Source organism: Onychostruthus taczanowskii, unplaced genomic scaffold (genome assembly GCF_017590055.1).
Source record: "Onychostruthus taczanowskii isolate IOZ18803 unplaced genomic scaffold, ASM1759005v1 scaffold15, whole genome shotgun sequence".
Lineage (NCBI taxonomy): Eukaryota > Metazoa > Chordata > Aves > Passeriformes > Passeridae > Onychostruthus > Onychostruthus taczanowskii.
The window spans coordinates 3,113,985-3,133,559 of NW_024498685.1; the positions used below are offsets into that span (position 1 = coordinate 3,113,985).

Genomic DNA, 19,575 nt, shown 5'->3' on the forward strand with positions numbered 1-19,575 from the left:
AGGCTTCCAGGGATCAGTTATTGGGTTAAAAGGGAAAATAATCTAGGTGTCATTTCATAATTGGATAGTTTAGTCTTAAAAGACCTTGTAACAAGAGACTGTTAGCCATTTTGTGCCTTGCTAATGAAAGGCTCCACAACTCATGGTTGTGAGGCTGTTTCACTAATAAGAAATAATAAACACCTAAATCTGAGCATCAACTGCCATTTCAAGTGCCTTCAATCCCAACCACAAGAAATCGATACCTTTCCACCACCACAATTTTATCAAAACACATCTCCATCACTGGGGTGTCAGTCTCATCCTGCAAGTTGAGGCTGATGTGTAAATTAGAAGACTTTCTTATCATTTTTCAGAGCTTTTAATTTCTATTTATCACCATTGATTGTAAGAAAATTTATATTTTATTGAGATAGAAAAATCTTTTTTTGTCTTCCAGATAAAGTGCTGAACCTGCTTCATTTAGGCAAACCACATCTTATTTTTATACCATTAAGACTTGTCATGAAATATATGCAGTGCATTTAGAAATAGACATAAACAAACTGTTGTATTAGTAGGAGCACACCACTTCCTTGCTTGAAACATGATGAAGCCATCCCCTCTGATTTCAATCTTCTTGCAGTTTCTAAATGTCCTTTTTTTAAACCGAACAGTTATTTCTCTATTTGCCCAGCATAAGCCAGTGGCACACATATATGTTCATAAAATGACTATTCTATTTCTATCCAGAGAAAGGACAGTAACTTAACTAAGTATGTATTTCCAACACAGCAATATCCTAGGCCTAAATTCCATCTTTCCATGGTAAAGTGGAAAATTATCCCACTCTCAACCAAAATGACTCTTGAAAGTCTCAGTAATCACACATGACATAAGTAATTTCATTTTAGAAACTGCAAGAAGATGAGCATCCACATATTAAAATCCAATACTGCAAAATCAGATACAGCTGTAAAATTAGAACTCAAGTAAATAATCTGCTCAGTGTAGCAATCTGACTGCAAGCATAATTACTCCTCTTGTAATTAATTTTAATTAGATGAGATGAAAATAGGTAGATCAGTTTAGTAAACAAATCTTTAAAAACATAATCAAGAATGGCATTGCATCAAAATCTCCTAATATCACTTTCTTTTCTGCTACTAGTCCTTACAGTCATTTATTTTTCTTAACGTACATATATTTAACAGAGTTTCTGCAAAAATAAGAGTATTTGTAAAATGTGATTTGTGTTACAGACCTAAATTTTTTCAATTACAATTGCAATATGAATTTGCCCATGCCTTAAACAGGTGGATCAGAAATTAAATTACATAGGCTGGTTACATCTAGAAATTAGACAATATTATTTCAATTCCATTTTGGAGTTTGACCTGGACAGTCTCACAGAATACTTGAGCTGGGAAGGGATCTTGGGAGCCCATCTAGTCCAAGCCCTTGTTCATGTCAAGGTCAGCCAGGGCAGGTTGCTCACAGGGCTGTGTCAAGCCAGATTTTGTGTATCCCTAAGGATGGATGCCCAACAAGACCTCTGGGCAACCTGTTCCAGTGGATGACCCCCTTTTTCCCCTAAATTAGCCCATGTTCCCTTTCCTTTTCCCTTTAAATTAGGGAAATTAATATCTTATTAATGGAGCAGGTGATTATCTGTGCTCACACAGTGGATCACTCTTGGAAAATAAAATCCATAGTGAAATGATGGACAAGAGTAGCTCACAAATATGATGAAAGACCATATTCCAGCTGGGTTGGCACAAATCAAAGGCAGTCTTGATAGAAATGGAAGGAAAATGTCTGTCCAGACTGTACTCATTTACGTACAAATGAATACTAAGCCAATTTGGAAGTTGCATTTTTTGAGCCCTAGGGAGCTCTGCTTTTCTTACTCAGGTGAGGATAAATGCATTTGAGAAAATATATCAATCCTGGTATCAGCTTTGAGGCAATGTAAAGCTGGATTTATCTGGTCATTAAAATCTTGTGGTTTTCATTTTTCCCAGTACTCATGGCAGTGATGAGAAGTCTGGTTCCAAAGGAAAAAAGTGTAAATAGAACTGCAATGGTTTATTGTATTTTATGTGTGCTGAGGCTGAAAGCAAAGCTCACTTAAAATGATTTGTGAAAATCGTTCTTCAATTAAAAACTGGCCTCTTGGCCTCATCTTATCTCACACAAACAGCCCAATACAACAGAGTGATAAATTCCAGTCCATGAGAGTCATCCGGCACTGGGATTTTAACAAGGGCTATAAATTCCTTAAATTGTTGGCCCAGACAGCTTTGGTTTCCCCCTTCACTTGCCTCATGAAAGTCACCACAGTTTGGAGGACACATGAAATGTCTCCAACTCTTGACTCAGCATCTATAACAGCAAAAATGAAAGTCCTGTCCTCAGCCTTGGCCACCTCCTTGCTTCACCCCAGATATAAGGTGAAACATCTGGGGTGCCCTTTTTGGAAAGTCTATGGTAGTAGAACTGTGACTGACTTCTGAGCCTCAAAAATATCGATATCATCTTGGTTACTATGCCCTTGAACAGCAAATTACAATATTTAACTGATCTTAAGCCTTCCATGGAAAAAAGGATTAAAAAGTCTTGCACAGAGGAATCTTGACAACCATCTAACCCCTTCTTCCAGAGTACCTTTTGTGTCATGCTCACCATATAGACCAGTATTGATTTAAAAAGCTGTTTTCCTTTGCTCAGGAGTACAATGTGTTTGTTTTTTGTTTTTTTGGGTTTTTTTTACTGCACTTTTGTTAAAAACCACAGCACTGCATGTGTTGACCAAATTCTCTGACAGCTAATTGAGATTTTTTTACTAGCATGTTTTGGATTGTACGCTTCAGTTCTTTTTTACTTGAAATGTATGAAGTTAATTAAATAACTCTGAACACAATTAAAAATTCTAACTTGACAACTTATTAATTGAAATTAGCTTGTACATCCCACATAATATTTGCAAAATATCTAATAATTTGTCATCTGCATGGAAGTTAGAGTACTTTGTCAGATGATAGTTTAATAAACTTTGAGCATGAGAAAAATTGCTGTTCAAATCAGTCATGTTTTGGTTTGGTTTTTTAAAACAGTGCCATTTATCTTTCTCAACAAAAACTTTCCTGTGTAGGTTTGAAACACAAATCAATTTTAAAAAATAGTATAAAGATGGCTTCAGAAAGATCTAATTTAACCTAGGATATGAGATTTAATTACACACAAAAAGTATATGGTAGGAAAAGCCTATTTTTATAAGATACCTGGTTTTCTGCCTTCTCAAGATTCTTTATGCTCATCACTTAAGTATGTGATTCAGCTCTGGGACAAAAAATATTCCCTGCTTTACAAGCATAAAAGCTTTGTCAGAATAAACACCACTGCTCATATTGAATGCAGCGGTAGGTAGGCAGGTAGGTAGGGAGGGAGGTAGGTAGGTAGGTAGGTAGGTAGGAAGGAAGAATATATGGCTGCAACAGTCCCTTAATTTTCGAATTCATCCCCACCAAGATCTTACCTATGCCTTTACCAGCAAAATTAATCTGAAAGAGAGATAATGTATTACTCTTGCTGTCTTTAAAAGACCACAGGATTCAACTATCATTCAAAACTACAGAGCATCCTATTGGAAGAATGAGAAAACAATCATTTGTTTGATATCAAAAGAAAGCCCTAAGTTATCAATGTTTAAGCACTATGAATCTTCTGAAATTAAAGAAACTTGCATGTTTTTATGCTGCAAATCAAAACATGAAGGCATAGCTGACAACAAAAGATTGGCTGGAGTTGAGAAGTCTTATTTCAGCTAATATCACAATCCAACCAAAGCAGAACTACGTAGAACAGACAAATTAAAGAGTTATACTAAGAATGCTGATAGCAGGTATTGAGAAAGAATATAGTAGAATGACCTCCTTTTAGCACTGCTCCTAGTAAATGTACATACAATATTGAACACTGGATAGAAATGAAATGCACACTGTATAGAAATGTCTCCTTTAGGGTTTCACACATGTAAGAACACAGAATTGTGTCTCCATTTTACATTTCATTCCCAAAACAACGCCTTGAGATTACAAAGAACTACTACAGGTCAGTTTTTACCCATAGGAATAATTTTGTGGTTTATAATTTCTACTTGATGGCCAAGGCACATACTGAGAAAGGCCCCTTGTGCAGTCTGTTACCTCCAGATGACATGGAAAGTACGCACAGAATGTTCATACTCAGCATTTTTTGGCAAAGTCATTTAATTCATCAGTTCCAACTTCTTCATATTGTAGTTTCTTTTTCTTCTTTCTAGTTTTGTTTAGGGAATAAAAATATGCTTGCAAGATTAATATCATAGCATTAAAGTCTTATTTCCAAAAGAAGCTGGAGGTTATTGCTAAAATTGGCCTATCCTTTATTGGAGTAATTTTGAAAATTCAGTTTAATGCAGAAAGGTTCATATAAAGTTCCTTCAATGTATTTACTGATCAAAATCCAAAGTTCTTATCATATCAAAAGACATTTAAACAACAGATGACTCATTTTCCATTTGTTTACTGTGACCCTTTCCACTGTAAATTTTCCTGTAATTTATTTATTGCCAGATTTGTGCTGGCCAGGCTAGAACTGTAAATATTCTATGTATGTGTAAACTCTCACAATTCTTAACTCAAAATCCTTGAATTCTGAATCTTGGTGTTCTCTTCTTGAGGTTCTCTTTTGCTGCAAGCTTTAATTTATATTGTGTGTCAGCGGTTTGAGGGCTTTTGTGCCAGGTATACTCATTTCCAGGGAAAAAATACTCATTCCAGACAGTTATACTCATTTCCAGATACTTACCAGTGATGGTAACTATCTTATGTGATAAGATATAGGGATTTCAGGTCCTCTCTCCCTGAAAGATTCACAGAAAAGTCTCTACAGAGGGAGAAGCAAAATCCACTCAGTGTAGTTATTCTTCTGTTGCTTTTCCTTCAGGAGATGGCATCTGCACAGCAGATAAACAGCAACATACGTGCCCAACCAGCCATTCCTCACAGTCCCTGTCACTCTGCTGCTCCCTTGGATGCTTCTCATCCTTGCTGCTCTTCTGTGGTATTCACATTCTCTGAACAGAGAAAGGCATAATTCTCTCTCCCAAGATTTTTCCTGGGGAAGGCAGTGAGAAGCTGAGAGAAGAAGAGAAAAAACAATTCTCATCTCTGCTTGCTGTGCCTGCTGTTTTGTACATGTGGAATGTGTTATGGAGATTGTTTACCGAAAGTGATTTGTTAATTGGACACCTGTGAGGGTTGTTTGGATTGATTGACCAGCTGGGTAAAAGCTGTGTCGTGGCTGTCTGGAAAGGGTCATGGGTTTTTCTATAGTATCTTTTTAGTATAGTATCTCTTTAATATAGTATAGTATTAGTGGAATATAACCTAGCTTAAAAAAGCAATTGTTCAGCCTTCTGAAATCATGAAGTCAGAGCACATTATTCCCTACATTGGGGTCACCCTGCATTGATACTCTTCCTCCAACAAAATAAAGCCACTGAAATCACTGCATCCTGACCTCCTGGTTTGATACAGACTTTCAAAGATCGAAGAGTCATATGCAAGCTACGCAATATTCTTTTGAACTGCACTATACGCACAAAGAAAACAAATATTCAACAGCCTGTAAGAACTTGCTTTCCTGCCTTGCTTTTCTGGGAAGCAGAACATCATCCTGTGGTTGACTTTGTACAGACTGGAGAGGGGTAAAATCTGACACAAGATAGCTAGTCAACAACTCCCAGGGAAGAAATCTCATTTTTCGTGAAGATCCAACACAGTGGGGAAAATCACTCAGGCACTGTGCAGCAGCACAGGAACAACAAAGAGCAGCAGAGCAGAAGGTCCTGGGGGGCATCTGTGTATACAACACTACTATCCCAGAACTGAAATATTTCTGTGATGGTTTAGCCTGTTTCTTCTTAAATGTGCTTGACAATAATGCAGTAGTTCTCTGGTTTCCAAGACAGGACTCTGAGCAACCAGATCGAGCTGAAGATGTCCCAGTTCATTGCAGGGCACTTGGACTAGATGATCTTTAAAGTTCATTTCCAATACAAATTATTCAATTTTTTTTTTCAGAATTTATTCAATTATCTGAAATGGGGTCTTCCATATTTTCCATCAATATCCCACAAAAGGCAGCACCTTCCAATCTTGAAAGATATCACTGGCTTAGCTTTATTTAGGTTGCCTCTACAGGCACAGAACAGGTTATTTCTGTGAACTCCTGTGAAGCCTCTCTGACAAATGAATGCCCAAAGTGATCCTTTCATTTTTTTCTCTATAGGAGATTTTTGAACTCTTAATGATTATCACATCTCAGATGCATCTCATAGAGGCTAAATTTAAAGCTAAAAGCTCTCCTGATGGTCAGAGTAAAAGTTCACACCTTTCAATATATCATTTTGTTTGACATGCAAGAAATGTCTTTATTGAAGCCATGATTTATCATTGCTATTTCTATGTAAAATTTAAAACACCAAAAAACAAAGATTACTTTGTTGCTCAAAATAAGTCTTTCTACCTTCAGTGACCTCTAGGTTGCACAAACAAATTATTTTATAGCCATCATACTTTATCCTTGTATCTCCTAAAGTGTTGTTCTTGTGCAAATATCCCTTTCTAGAGCTGTAAGGTCCTGGATGGGTTATAATACCCTTGAGTGGAATTGTCTCCTTTAACTTCCATGACATTTCAAAAGGCTACTATATTCTATCTATTTTTCAGACCTCAACCCATAGTGTATCAACAAACCTGCAATTCCTTATGGACATCATGTCAGTTTGGTCCCAACAGAGAGAATATGACCTTCACTTTCTACAGAATATAATATGATGGGTATGAAACATGCAGACTCATTAGTACTTTATGAATCCCCATTTCAGTTTATAGTGTGATAAACCCAACCCACCCTTCCTTCTCTCTTACATAAAATAACTTTCTTAAAACTTTTACTGGCCTGTGTGACTAAACAGAAATTGTCATTTTTCTTTATTATTTGTCTCACTAAAAAGTTTAGAAAATAAATCATCCAAATTTTTAATGAGACATTTTATGACATCGCAACATATTCTGCTTTCAGAAACTTGTTTTACATTTTCAGATTTATGGTTATTACAATAATTTAGTATATTTATAGTCTCATTACTATGCTTATTGTACCATGTAACTTGCCTATATTTCCAATCTTTTATTATTTTCTATTAAAAATACACTAACAATACAGAGACACAATTCAAAGTTCATTAAAGTTTGGAGCAGATTGATTCAACTCCAAGTCTAAATACTTTCTTGCTATTATTACTGAATTCATGAAGGCTCTATTCTCAGCATGAATAAATCTAACACCATTTCCTATCTCTTTTTATTATTCTTTCCTCATCATTTCCTACTTATTTCCTCTTGATGAAAACAGAAAATGTGGCTCTTTCCCCATCTCTGTGCTGGAAGCAGATTTCACCTTGCTCAAGGTAAGCCATAGTCTTTACCTCATCATCTTTGCTCCTGCCTGCAACACTTCCTGCAAAGTCTGCACTTAAAGAAACCAAAGAGTTCAGTGAGTCTCACAGAACTTAATTGCAATGTTTTCATGTGACTTTGAAGTCAAGTATTATATAAGCACATTTTCTTATAACTCCTTCAAAATGGTCATTAGCTATATTCCAAGTAACATTTTACTAAGTTTGAAAAAGTAAAATAAAAAACACTTTGAGCAATTGTAACTTTAAATGCAGATTTGAGGACTAAATCTTTGTGTTTTTTAAGTTATTTGTCAATAGGCTACAAGATTACATAATTTCTGAAAAGGAGTAACACTGTGTAGGGAAAAGTGGCTGACAAGTGCAGTCACAGTCTTCTTCTATGTACAGTAACCAAGAAACAATGTCAGTAATTAAAAATCAGCTTGTGAAGAACACAGAGAAGACTTTATGTTTGACAAATGTAGTTAAGTATAAGCAAAACAGCCCATGTTTGATACATAGACTCTTTATTTTTCTTAATCACTTTTATTTCACACTGAAGCCAATAATATATAGTTATGCTTTATAAGATGGAATACAAATATAAAATTTGTCTTTTTGAGTACTTCTCCTTCTGAAAGAGATAAAAATAAGGATAGAAGGCTCTTAACTACCTGAACAGCATTATTGCCATTTGATGATTAATACAAGAGAAATGGCTCAAAGGACCATTAAATTTATACTTAGAACAAACAAATTGCCAGCAGAAGGGTCAAAGTCCTGGACTGGATCTCAGGATTCAAGACCTGTATGACTTTAGGCAAAGTGAAGTAGGAGATCTCCTGGGGGATTCTACTGTCTCCATTTTCCAACCGGCAAGCTTGGATTTGTCATGCAGCCTTTTGCTGCCCTGTCTGTTAGCCTGACTTACTGAGGTTTCATTTTAAAAGATAGACTCAGAGTGCTCCTGAAGCAGACACAGGCTGTGCCATGGACAAATCCCAGCTCATACAAGGATGCAAGGATCACTCTTTTGTTTTGGTTTTTTTTTCATTCCCCCTTGTCACACCTTGGCTTTTAGAGGAAAGAAGTGTGGCTACATGAAGCCAAACATTATATATAGTGCAACCATGTTATTTTATTTATATAGCCAAATTCCATTATTCTTTTATTTTATAAGGCCAAATTCCCATTAATATGATCAGGACACAAGGCAGAAGCCCAAGACATTTTTGTCCCCCACTTCTATTGCAGACAGCATGAAAAGATACAATGAGTTCTGTACTGATATGGCTTGGGGAATGTGTTGATGGAAAAGGGTCAAACTTCTACTCTGGTTTGGATGAACCATGCATTCCTTGGTCCCACAAACAACCACTGAATGCACAGACCTCTGCTCTTCATGTTGTTAGTTATTTATTCTTGGATTTTTTGTCCATGTGGAATTGCAACTGATTAAAACTCGACATCCCTATGCAGTCCTATTTCATAGCTATGAGTGGACAAGAAATCCAGAGTTTCTTCCTCTCCAGTGAACTCCCCTGGATAGAAGAATGATAGCATTAGTCTGTGCTTGTCTGTGCATTCCTCTGTGTGCTCATACACAAAAAATGAAAAGCCACATCACCCATTACTAATAGACTGCCAAACCCCAGAGCAGAGCACAGCCCAGCACTGAATAGGGGTTCAAAAAGCTCACAGCAGCTTTCACAATGAGGAAGGAGAGGAAGCTGAGGAAAAAAAAAAAACCATCCTGGAAAGCTGATAGAACACAAAGAGACGCATATTTACAGTATTCAATTTTCTTGATTTGAGCTGTTGCCAGGATGTTTTTTCAGAGCTATGGAATGCAGCATAGAAGACAGAGACTTTCTTCAACCATGTCCCTATGATGGAGAAAAGAGGAGCTAAATTACTCAGTCCAGGAGGAAATAAACAAACTGATGGCTCCCAGTAGTGAGAGGAAAGCTAATGGAAAGAAGCTCATGCATGTTTTCCAACTGACTGCAATTCCTACAGACACAAATTTTCATCTTCTTTTCCATCTAAAATGCATAAAATTGGATGTATGCATTTTACATGTATGTTTGCCTATATATTTTTGATGAAACAACTTAATTTCCTTTCCATACTGTGGATTTTTTTTATTTGTGGCATCTTGCAAGAGAGTACAATCTCATCTGGGCCTCTGCACTCTAAGTTATACTGAACTCTTTAGAGAGAGGGAGAAAGGAGAAAAAGGCATAAAGCAGTGACAGGAGAGACCCCCAAGAGAAGTGAGGGGCAGCCTGCAAGAGAGAACAAACCTGTTCAACCTGAGCTGAGCTACTGCCAGAAGATTCGGTGCTGCTCCTTCACCTGCCAACCTCACAGAAAACCAACCCAATAAAACTGAAATTTCTAGTTTTGCAGCAGCTGCAGCTAAGCAAGCCTGGAATCTCACCCTGTGACAAAGCTGCTGCTACACCCACCACAAAGGAAAGAACAAAAGCATTTAATTAGAAGTGCAAAAAAAAAAAAAAAAAAAAAAGTGGAACTTATCATTTTGGCAGCAAACGCTGTGAAAGTTGGCATTGCACAGTACCCTGAGACAGACACCTCCTTAGCAAACCAGAAGTGGCTGTAGGAGCTTCTGCCATGTCCTCTTGATGGGCAAGGGGAAACAAACAGACCTGCAAGGATCAGAGTGGTCAAGAAGGAGATTTATTATAGTTCATCCATTTTAACTGTAAAAATGTCCTAAAACAACTGTGATGCCCTAATTGATTAATTTACATTCTAAATGAAAAAAAGATTTAACAACTGAAGGACTTTGGTGTTCTTTCCTTGTTAAAAAGCCAGTGTTTTGGGAAGAAATTCTGATCTTTCTCTGCACATGATTCCAGGTCTAGTGGGGAAAACTTTCAGCAGGGCTTTCAGAGAGGCTGGAAAGGAACCTGTCAGTAACAGAAGATATCCATAGTGATTTTCCAGTTGAATCACTGGTCACTGTGTATTGTGCAGTCCTTTCTTCCAAATAAGATCTAGACAAAAAAGAAATGTCCTTGTCTGCTTAGACTGCTTTTGAGTTGGATATTCCAGTTTAAATGACCTGTTGAGATAAGGGCTTTTTGCAGCTGTGGGAAATAAATTAGCATCAACAGCATGTCTAGGGATCAATTAATTTTCATCAATGTCAAAAAAAAAGTACAACTTGAACAAGATCAGCCAGACTGGATTCAGATTGTGGAGAGACTGACAGATTCATATTAAAAAAATCTCAAGTGTGTTGCCAAAACCAAATGAAACAGATTCAGTGGAGGCCAAGACAATATTCATCCATGCTGTATCTGCATTACTGACAGTGGCTTCACATTAGGGATGTATTTGGAAGATTTACTTGAGATTTTCAGGAAGCACTTTATCCCATTCTCCCATTTGGAATGATTGCCTGGAGTTGCCAAAGGGGAGTGAAATAGAGTGTCTGCTGGCACAGAGAAGGAAATTCCTAGTTACAGTCTTCATGAATCTAAAAATGAAACAGGATACTACAGAGAGCACAATGGGTCTGCACATATTTCTATAATTTATCTAAAAGATTCCACAAACTGGCAAAAAAAAAAAAAGCAGCAGCATCCAAATCTCCTGCTAATATGAAAATGATAGCTGACTTCAGGAGAAGTAACACATAGCAAGGAACGATTGACTGGCACAGAGAACTTCCACTGTCCAGATTTAACGTCTGGATCAACAGATGGCAGGTGCTGTGATACAGGTAAGTGTACACGAATTTATTATGCAACAGGGGAGCAAAGGGGAGGCATGAGAATGCTCGAGTATATTGATCAAGCCACAATTAGAGAATGTTTGTAAGAACCCCCACCAAGATTTCATCTCGTTTTGCAGATGGCTGGAAGGCCCTTAGTGCCAAATTGTCTGTTTGGCTGATGCTGTCAACTTTGGTTCACGAAAACACATGAAACATTTTGAAGTCTTTGGAACAAAGCAAGCAATTTAAATTTGGAATTCATCCATTGCTTACTCTCTACAGGTTAGAAATATGTTTCTAACAAATATTTTGGTTTGCTCCTTTAGACCTTCACAATTTTAAACTGTGTTTACACACTTGACCTTCATCATTAAAGCTGATGTGTATTTTAAAGCCCCATGGACAACTTGCAAGACCACCAAAACTACAGCAGTGGTTTGATGTCCAACTGCAAATCTCAAACCTCATACAGATGTGTCAGGCAAAATATTTAAAAGCAACTCTCAAAGCAAAGTCTACACATTAGCACTAATCCAGGTCAATATCAGGACAGTTAACCACAGTGACAAACTAAGAAAAAATCCCTTTCAGAGAGTCTGCCAGGACTGGAAATACCATAATAATAGTAGAATTTAATTACTCCTATGTACATTTAAATGTCGCTGTGGTATTTTTAGACACTCTACAGGAATGTTTCATGGATAAGATAGTCAGGCAACACAAGGGGGAGCATCTGGTTTTGTCTCTCTTCCCAGTGACATTTTTGGCTCGTGTCACGATGTTACTATCAAGGACTACCTCTGTAATAACCACTAAAATGTGTTTATATTCAACATTCTTCAAGGAATGTGAAGGTCAAAAAAAAAATCCTCTGCACTAGTGTTTGACTTCAAAATGTCAGTTTAGAAGCAGCCAAAAATGCTAACTGAACATAAAGGAATTACTAGGTGCAGAATAGAAAGAAAATAGGAAAAGAAAGGAAATAATGACTATATCACTGGGTAAGTCCAAGGTGTCTTGGCACCTTAAATACTGTGTGCAGTTCTGGCATCCCATCTTAAAAATTGTAGAGTTGAGCAAGAAAAATGAAGGCTGATAAAGGTGACCTACAATTTGAAACCATTTGCATAGAAAGGGAGATGAAAAAGTTAGAGGACTTTTCAGCCTGGAAAACCAATTTCAGAGGAACATAACAAGAACTGTATAATCAGTAGCACAGACAGGATGAATAAGAAACTCTTATTCCTTTTTTTTTCCTTTCAGAATACCAAAAATAGATTACATCAAATGAAATTATCATCCAGCATTTTGGAAGAACACAAAAGGGAATGTGTTTTCATACCCTGTAATTAAGCTGTATAACCTATTACAGAGGGGCAATAGTCATGCAAAAAGGCATCATTCAAACGAATGGGGGAAAATCATTAAATACAATTAAACACAAAGGTACTGCCTCTGGCTGGAGATATCCCTGAGCTGCACATTGCTGGAAGCTGCAGAAGGATACTCAGGGAGTACTGTTCCACCTTTGTGCTGGTTTTATACCAGACATCCACCGCTGGCCACCATGACAGCATGGCAGGCTTCCTTAGGGTAGACATGGTCCTTGTCCACTCTCTAAACCATGCTGGAAATGCCTAGGATATTAACTTTTTCCTTGTATTATACCCACCACTCATTGTGCTAACAGCAAAACCTAAAAAGAGTTATAAACCTTAAAAAGTTTAGGAAACCAGGCACCTTTTTACTGCAAACCTGTTTGCGTTTATTTTGAGCCAGGATCAGATTGGACTATACTTTTCCTAACCTGACTTACAAAAATGTGTCCATAAAACGTGGATCAACCTGATTGATCCAAAAAATCCACCCCCAAAAAAACCCTTCTTAAACTGTTGGGAAGTCATTGTGTCATGGAGCAGCTCTTGAGAGCAGTCCAGATGGATCTGCTGGGCTTACACACAGATTGCTCATAAACTCTTCTGGCAACTGGAGTCTAAGTGAGATTTTCCTTCCCCAAGAACAGAGGCCAGCCAGCTCTGTGACTGCTTTGTGCAGTCAGGAATTCCAAAATGAACAGGCATGTACACTTCAGTTTCCTCCCAGCTTCATCTCCTGTAAGTTTTAGTGCATTCTGTCATTCTTTCATGGTGACTGGGTAGGATGCATTACCTGGTATTTTGCAGATGAGTGTCTGTTATAACAGATCTTCCATGTGTGCATCCTCAGGCTGTGGATCAACAGAATGATACAGAAATAGTCTCCCATCATGCATCAAATATATTAAAAGCAGATTAGGAAGATATCTGCGCTATTTTAGATACAGTTAATCCTGTTTTACAGCAGAAAATGAGTAGATATACTCCTCAAGCCCCTTTAGCACTGATTTCTTTAACTTAGCTAAATATAATAAGAAAATAAATTAGGTTATTTTAATGAAAATACGAGTTTTCATTTTGCCTGAAGGACAGCTGTTGACAGTTCTTATTTTTAAAAAAATGTTGTTTTATCTCCAAATTTTATAATTTTTTGATGGGGGAAATATGACCAATGGAAACTCTTTTACTAACACTAGGAAACAAAAGTGTTAAATGGTACTCTAATACCTTCCTCAATAACCCCATCTCATACATTTCAAAATTAGGAGACAAAAAATAAGAGATGGTTTTCGGTCTCTGGGATACCACATTTCTTGGGGAAAAACATTTAATTTCTCTATCCCTGCCTTGTATATAAAGATGTCATTTGGATGGTGTTGTTTCCTTGTAGCACTAGGCGAAGCCAAAAAACTCTGATACATGCAGCACTCAATGAAAGAGGGCCTTGGTAAAATTCAGAGCCTCTAGGTGCTACTGCATGCAATAACAGCTCAAACAAACACAAATAAACCCATGCCCTCAGTCTCATAATATTTATACCTCCACCTACGTATACAGCACATTATTTTACTACAGTGACCAAAATGTTAATGCCTGGGAAAGCATCCACACCTGAGAAAACAGAATAAGTGTGTTACCCAAAGCAGTGATTGCAGCTTCCTGGAATTAGCCCCACTTCATTCCTTACATTCCAAGCCCTGCAGACAGTCACACTGCATTGCTGCTCTTTACAGCACAGTATCTGATACCACCATTTGAATGTGTCTTCCCAGATCATTCCTGGCTGTCTTCCCAGCTCCCAGATGACTCAAGAACTGACAGATGCAGGGCATAACCTTTGTTCCAAAAACTGCTTATGTGCATCTCCGAGGCTGAAAAAGGAGAAAGAAAAAGAAAACACACTCTTTTAAAATATTACACTTGATAGTTAAAGTGAGAGTCTAAAAATGATAGGATGAAACAGAGCGCAGGGATTTGGAATGGAAAGAAATGAGGACAAAAGAACAAGTCTTAGGCACAGGCAATTGCTTGAGTCAGCAGGACAACAGTCCAACACATGGACAGTTTTGCCCATATTTCCCTGTTGCTCAGTTTTGTTTGCTTTGCCAGCAAGCCTTGAGCCTGGTGTGATAAACTGGGCAAGAAGAGCACAGTCAGGGGAAAGTTATCCACAAGATGTCCAGTGGCTGGGACAGAAGGGACTTTGTCACCTTTCCCCAGAACTTGCTGACCACCCCACCTCCAGATCACAGCGTGCGGGTGGTCCTGCCAAACACAAAGGATCAGCTGGGAGACAGGAAATTTAGATTAATGCTGTCTCCTCCACTCTTAATCTCTGAAAAATATCTTCCCAATGGAGCTGTGCAGACAGACTGTCCCCTCCCCACAGTGCAGAGGAGCCTACTATCAAGTAAAACATTCCCCAGGATCTATATCTGGGGAAGTTTCACAGGGATTATTCACAGTCAGGCATATTAAAAACTTTGTCTCTGTTCCCTCTGTTCCTGCTGCCTCCTTCACTGTGACAAAACCCTTTTACAGCACCACAGAGGACAGATGTCACTGTACACAAGGGCAGCCACCCTTTCTCTTGGAGGTTGCTCTGCTGTAGCAGAGCACAATCTAACCCCACAACTTGTGCTGGGCACAGCCTTCAAAAACATCCCTTGGTTGAATGCAGCCCAGCAAAGGTCTCTAGCAGACCTCTGGCAGTACCACCCCCTCAGAACTGTCACTGTGTGGCAGTGACACCACACAAAGCTGCTCCTCAGACTGTGGCTCAGGCAGAGGTTTTACCTGAGGGCCTCAGCAGTGGCCAGCACCAGCTGCCCCCTGCTCTAGGTGGGACAGACACCAACACCTCCAGCTGCAGGGAGAAACAAATGAGGCCTGAGCGATCAAATGAATAGGGCTTTCTTAATGAGGGCAGGATGTCCTGCTGCACAATAACAAAGAGAAGCCTGAGGAGCCACTGTTATCTGCAGTCCTTGGCTCTCTTGAGACATAAAGCAAAGCTCAGGGCCATGCAGCAGGTTTGGTATGACATTGCTCAAGTCACAGCTCTGGGCTATGGCCTGGAATTTCAAAACCAGCAGTTCCACACCCACCTCATGGAATTGAGTGAAGGTTTGTGACGTCTCAATGAGAATAATTTTCATAATGTGTATGTGACTGTGGTTTTCCTTTCCTCAGGAAATTTGCTGCTCCCTTGAACTCTGTCTAGGTCAGGGAGAGAGTCTCAATCACAGCCCTTACTTCGTTTATTGCAATATCTCTTACAGTCACAGAACTGCTATCACACTCATTTTACCAATCTAAAAATAGCACTTTTCCTCTAGGTGTCTCAGGGAAAAAAAAATAATTTAAAGTAAATATATATATATATATATATATATATATATATATATATATATATATATATATATATATATTTACTTTAAATTATCCTACAGGACCAAATAGATCATCATCTGCTTCTCTGCTTCCAAAAATTATGCTAGAGTGAAAAAAAAAAAAAAATCTACTGGAAGAAGACACAAACAAAGTTGCAGGACAATAGGGCTGTCGGGTTTGAAAGCCCGCAGTGCGCTCTCCCGTGCGTCCCCAAGGCCCGGCCGTGCCGTTCCAGCGAGGGGACACGCGGTGGCACTGTGGCCTCTCGCTCCTCCGAGGGCTCCTCCTGGCCGGGAGGAGTTCGTTCCCTTTCCCTCGGCGGGATCACGCAAATCCAGCCAGAGAGAAGAGGACACGTGTAGAAAAAAAAAATTCCTGCTCTTCCTGACTAGCCGGCACTTAGACACAACACCTTCAGGCTCGGGATCCGAAACAAAAACGGGGGAAAACCAAACCTTGAGTGAATGGCAATCCGTTTTCTGTGCGGTCCTCGAGATTTACACACATTGTTTCTGGGCATATTGTTTCACATTTAAATGAACACATCAGTGTTCATACTTACACCCGTTTTTCCTGCAGCTGAAAATCATCTGTTTCCAGGGCACAAACCCGGCTGGATCCGTAAGTCCTAATAGAGAGAGAGGGGGACTGGGAAGGAAAGAAAGAGTGAAAAGAAAGAACGAATCACCACAACTTTCATATAAATATCACTTGTGGGAACCTCCTGATGGAGAAAGGTTTTGTGGTTTAGGCCAAGCACATCTATAAGAATAAGAAATATGTCTTATAAAAAAAAAGACGGTTTCCTGATCTGCTTGACTGCATCAGACACTGGGCTAAAAGCAAATGTTTTTGTATGGTGTTTCACATCCTTCAGTCAGCATTTGCATTGTAATTAACTCTCTTTTTCAAAAATCTAATGAGCAAACATGCATCACAATCTTTTAGGAATAATCCCAGCTATGTTGTTTTCCGCCTGCAAATGACACTGCTAAAGTATTTCACTATCAAAAGAATTGGGGCTTTTTTTTAAATTCAGTTGATATAGGAGATTAATCCAAAATAAATCAACTTCAAGGAATTGCTATTGATGGGGCAATCAGTTACATGATGTTTGTTTATCTTCTTCAGTGAAGAAAAAACTTTAATTCATTTCTACTTCAGATCTTGGCTAAGCATTTTCTGAATTGCTGTGCAGGCAAAATTCATTCTTTCTCCTCTCTCCCCCTGCCCCAAACTTTCCAGACAGCACTCCTAGTTACAAGGAGAGAAATCTATCTCAGAAATCTAATTAAAGGTTTTAAAGCCCAGAGCAAACTGCTATTTCTTTTGCCACTGATCTGACAAGCACAAATAAATGTGCATACTTGCTAAATAAAGTTAATAACAATTCAACAGAGGCGATGCCACTGTGCCAAGAGCTTGTAAACCTCTCTGTGGTTCAGTGGCATCTGAGGACACTCTCTGCAAGGGTATTTTCTAAATATTAAATCCATTTCAAGTGCATTAGTTTGTGTTAAACCAAATTGGTTTTGACTATAAAAACTATCTAGAATTCATGTTTGTGCTGGAGTTCAGGAATGGAGAAGAGGGCAGGGAAAAGGAGGAGGGGAGGAAATGTTTCACATTTTTTAGACTATTTCTAATCTCCTCACTCATACTGCCTGAGAATGAAGTATCTATTGTTTACTGGAAATGCTTTTGTGACTGTCTGCATGTCAGCAAAAGGGTCTAACATAGCTTCTGACATAGTTCACATTCCTTTCTAGCTGTGATGTGTCTTCCCCATTGTTTCTCCTACCCTATCCTGTCCATTCTTTCTTTTTTCTACCCTTGCACTTTTCTGTTACAATTATTTCTTGGCCGTCCCAATTCTGCCCATATTCATCAGGAGTGTACGACTGAATGATGACATGAACACAGCTTTATTAACAGGTCAGGGTGCAAGTTAGTCCTGTCCTACTGCACAAAAAAAAAAAGAGCTGTATGCACGAGGAACCACTGTTATCTGCTGTTCTGCCACATTTCCTCCTCTCCACAAATTCCTGCTCCTCTTTCCCAGCTGGTTCCCCCCTCCACCCCACCATCTCCAAACTTTCTGCTCCAATATATAATTTTCTCCCGTTTATAAGGAAAGGAGTGTGTCACCCATTTTCCCTCAACCAGTGAAACTATTCTCATGTATCACTGCCATGACCTCACCTGTGGGTGCCACATTAGAACAAAGGGGAGTGACTTTAATTCAGAAAAGGTCCAGAGCTCCCTCCCCCTTTTAGTGAAAAACCAGAAGAGAGACAAAGAGTAAAAATCAGGGGTAAAAGGATTCTGGACTCGGAAGTGCAGAGCCACTTCTTCCTCCCCATCCTGATTTTTGTGAGAAGGTGCCCAGTTTCTTATGTTGCAGTGTACCCTCAGTCAAAGATCACCCCAGCTCCTCCCCAGCCATGTGTACCCCCACTGCTGTCTGGAATTTGGTAAAAATCAAGCTTCAATAGCTCATTTTGAGTCCCAGCATGTCTCTGAAATAGCAATACATGAAGTTGAAAGCCACATTAGTTATCATTTGCTTTTAAGAATCAGCGGGTTTTATGCTGAAATACCTACATCTAGTTAGATGAAATTTTTGGTGTTTTTTTTTTTGTTTGTTTGTTTTTTGTTTTTTTTTTTTGTTTTGTTTTGTTTTTTTTTGTTTTTTTTTTAATTTTCCAACCCTGGATAGCCTAGTTCTTCTTCTAAAGCCTGCATTTTCCTTTCCCCAAAACTCTGTTGTTCCTCCTCCTTTGAACCCACCGTGAGTAGAGTACTTGAACACTAAATTCAAGCTGTGTTCTGAGATCATATGAGAATATCAGCCTTCCCCCAGCGGTACTTCCGGGGGCAAAACCCACTCATGACAGCAGGGGCAGAGCCAGTTGGGGTTTTTCCAAGCTTTAACTGAGCAATTCCCTCATCACCTCTTTACAACCAAACTGAGAGAAGGCGGCTGTAACTCATCTCTCTGCAATCCCTTGGGGCAGCCTGGAAAAAACCCAGACAGCGGGAAAACCTCCCAAACCAGCAGCCCTATAACCACTCCCGCCTGAAAGTTTGATCTTCGCAGCACGGACCACCGCGCTTACAACATCTTCTATTTCCAGGCTGAAACTTACACACAGAATGTGTAAACATAGAATTACCTTATATATACCGTGATGCCAAGTATCTATGAGGGACGGCACATGAGGACAGCGCATATTTATACGTTTAAAATGGGTTCGTGCGCCTGTTCACGGGGGGGTGTGTGTGCCACGGGAACCCGGTGTCCCGGCGGGTGCGACACAAACACAAACAGAAACACACGCACAAACACACACACACACACACACAGACACAGACACACACACACAGACACACACACACACACACACAGACACACACACAGACACACACACAGACACACACACAGACACAGACACACACAGACACACAAACGCACGATCGCGGCCCCGGGAGCTCATCCCCGGCCGCTCCGGGACTGCCCCTGCGGGAGGACGGGGACAGGCGGCTCTTCCCGGAGGCGGCGGTCGCTT

The 19,575-nt window shown here is 39.2% G+C and overlaps 1 long non-coding RNA gene across 1 annotated transcript; it reads right to left on the reverse strand.

Annotated features, from left to right (window-relative positions):
* Positions 1 to 14,256: 14,256 nt before the first annotated feature.
* LOC121332883 lies at positions 14,257 to 19,512 on the reverse strand. Its single transcript, XR_005952216.1, has 3 exons — positions 19,183 to 19,512; positions 16,569 to 16,654; positions 14,257 to 14,484 (listed from the first exon to the last, which is right to left on the reverse strand). It is a non-coding gene; the product is annotated as an uncharacterized LOC121332883 (long non-coding RNA).
* Positions 19,513 to 19,575: the final 63 nt, after the last annotated feature.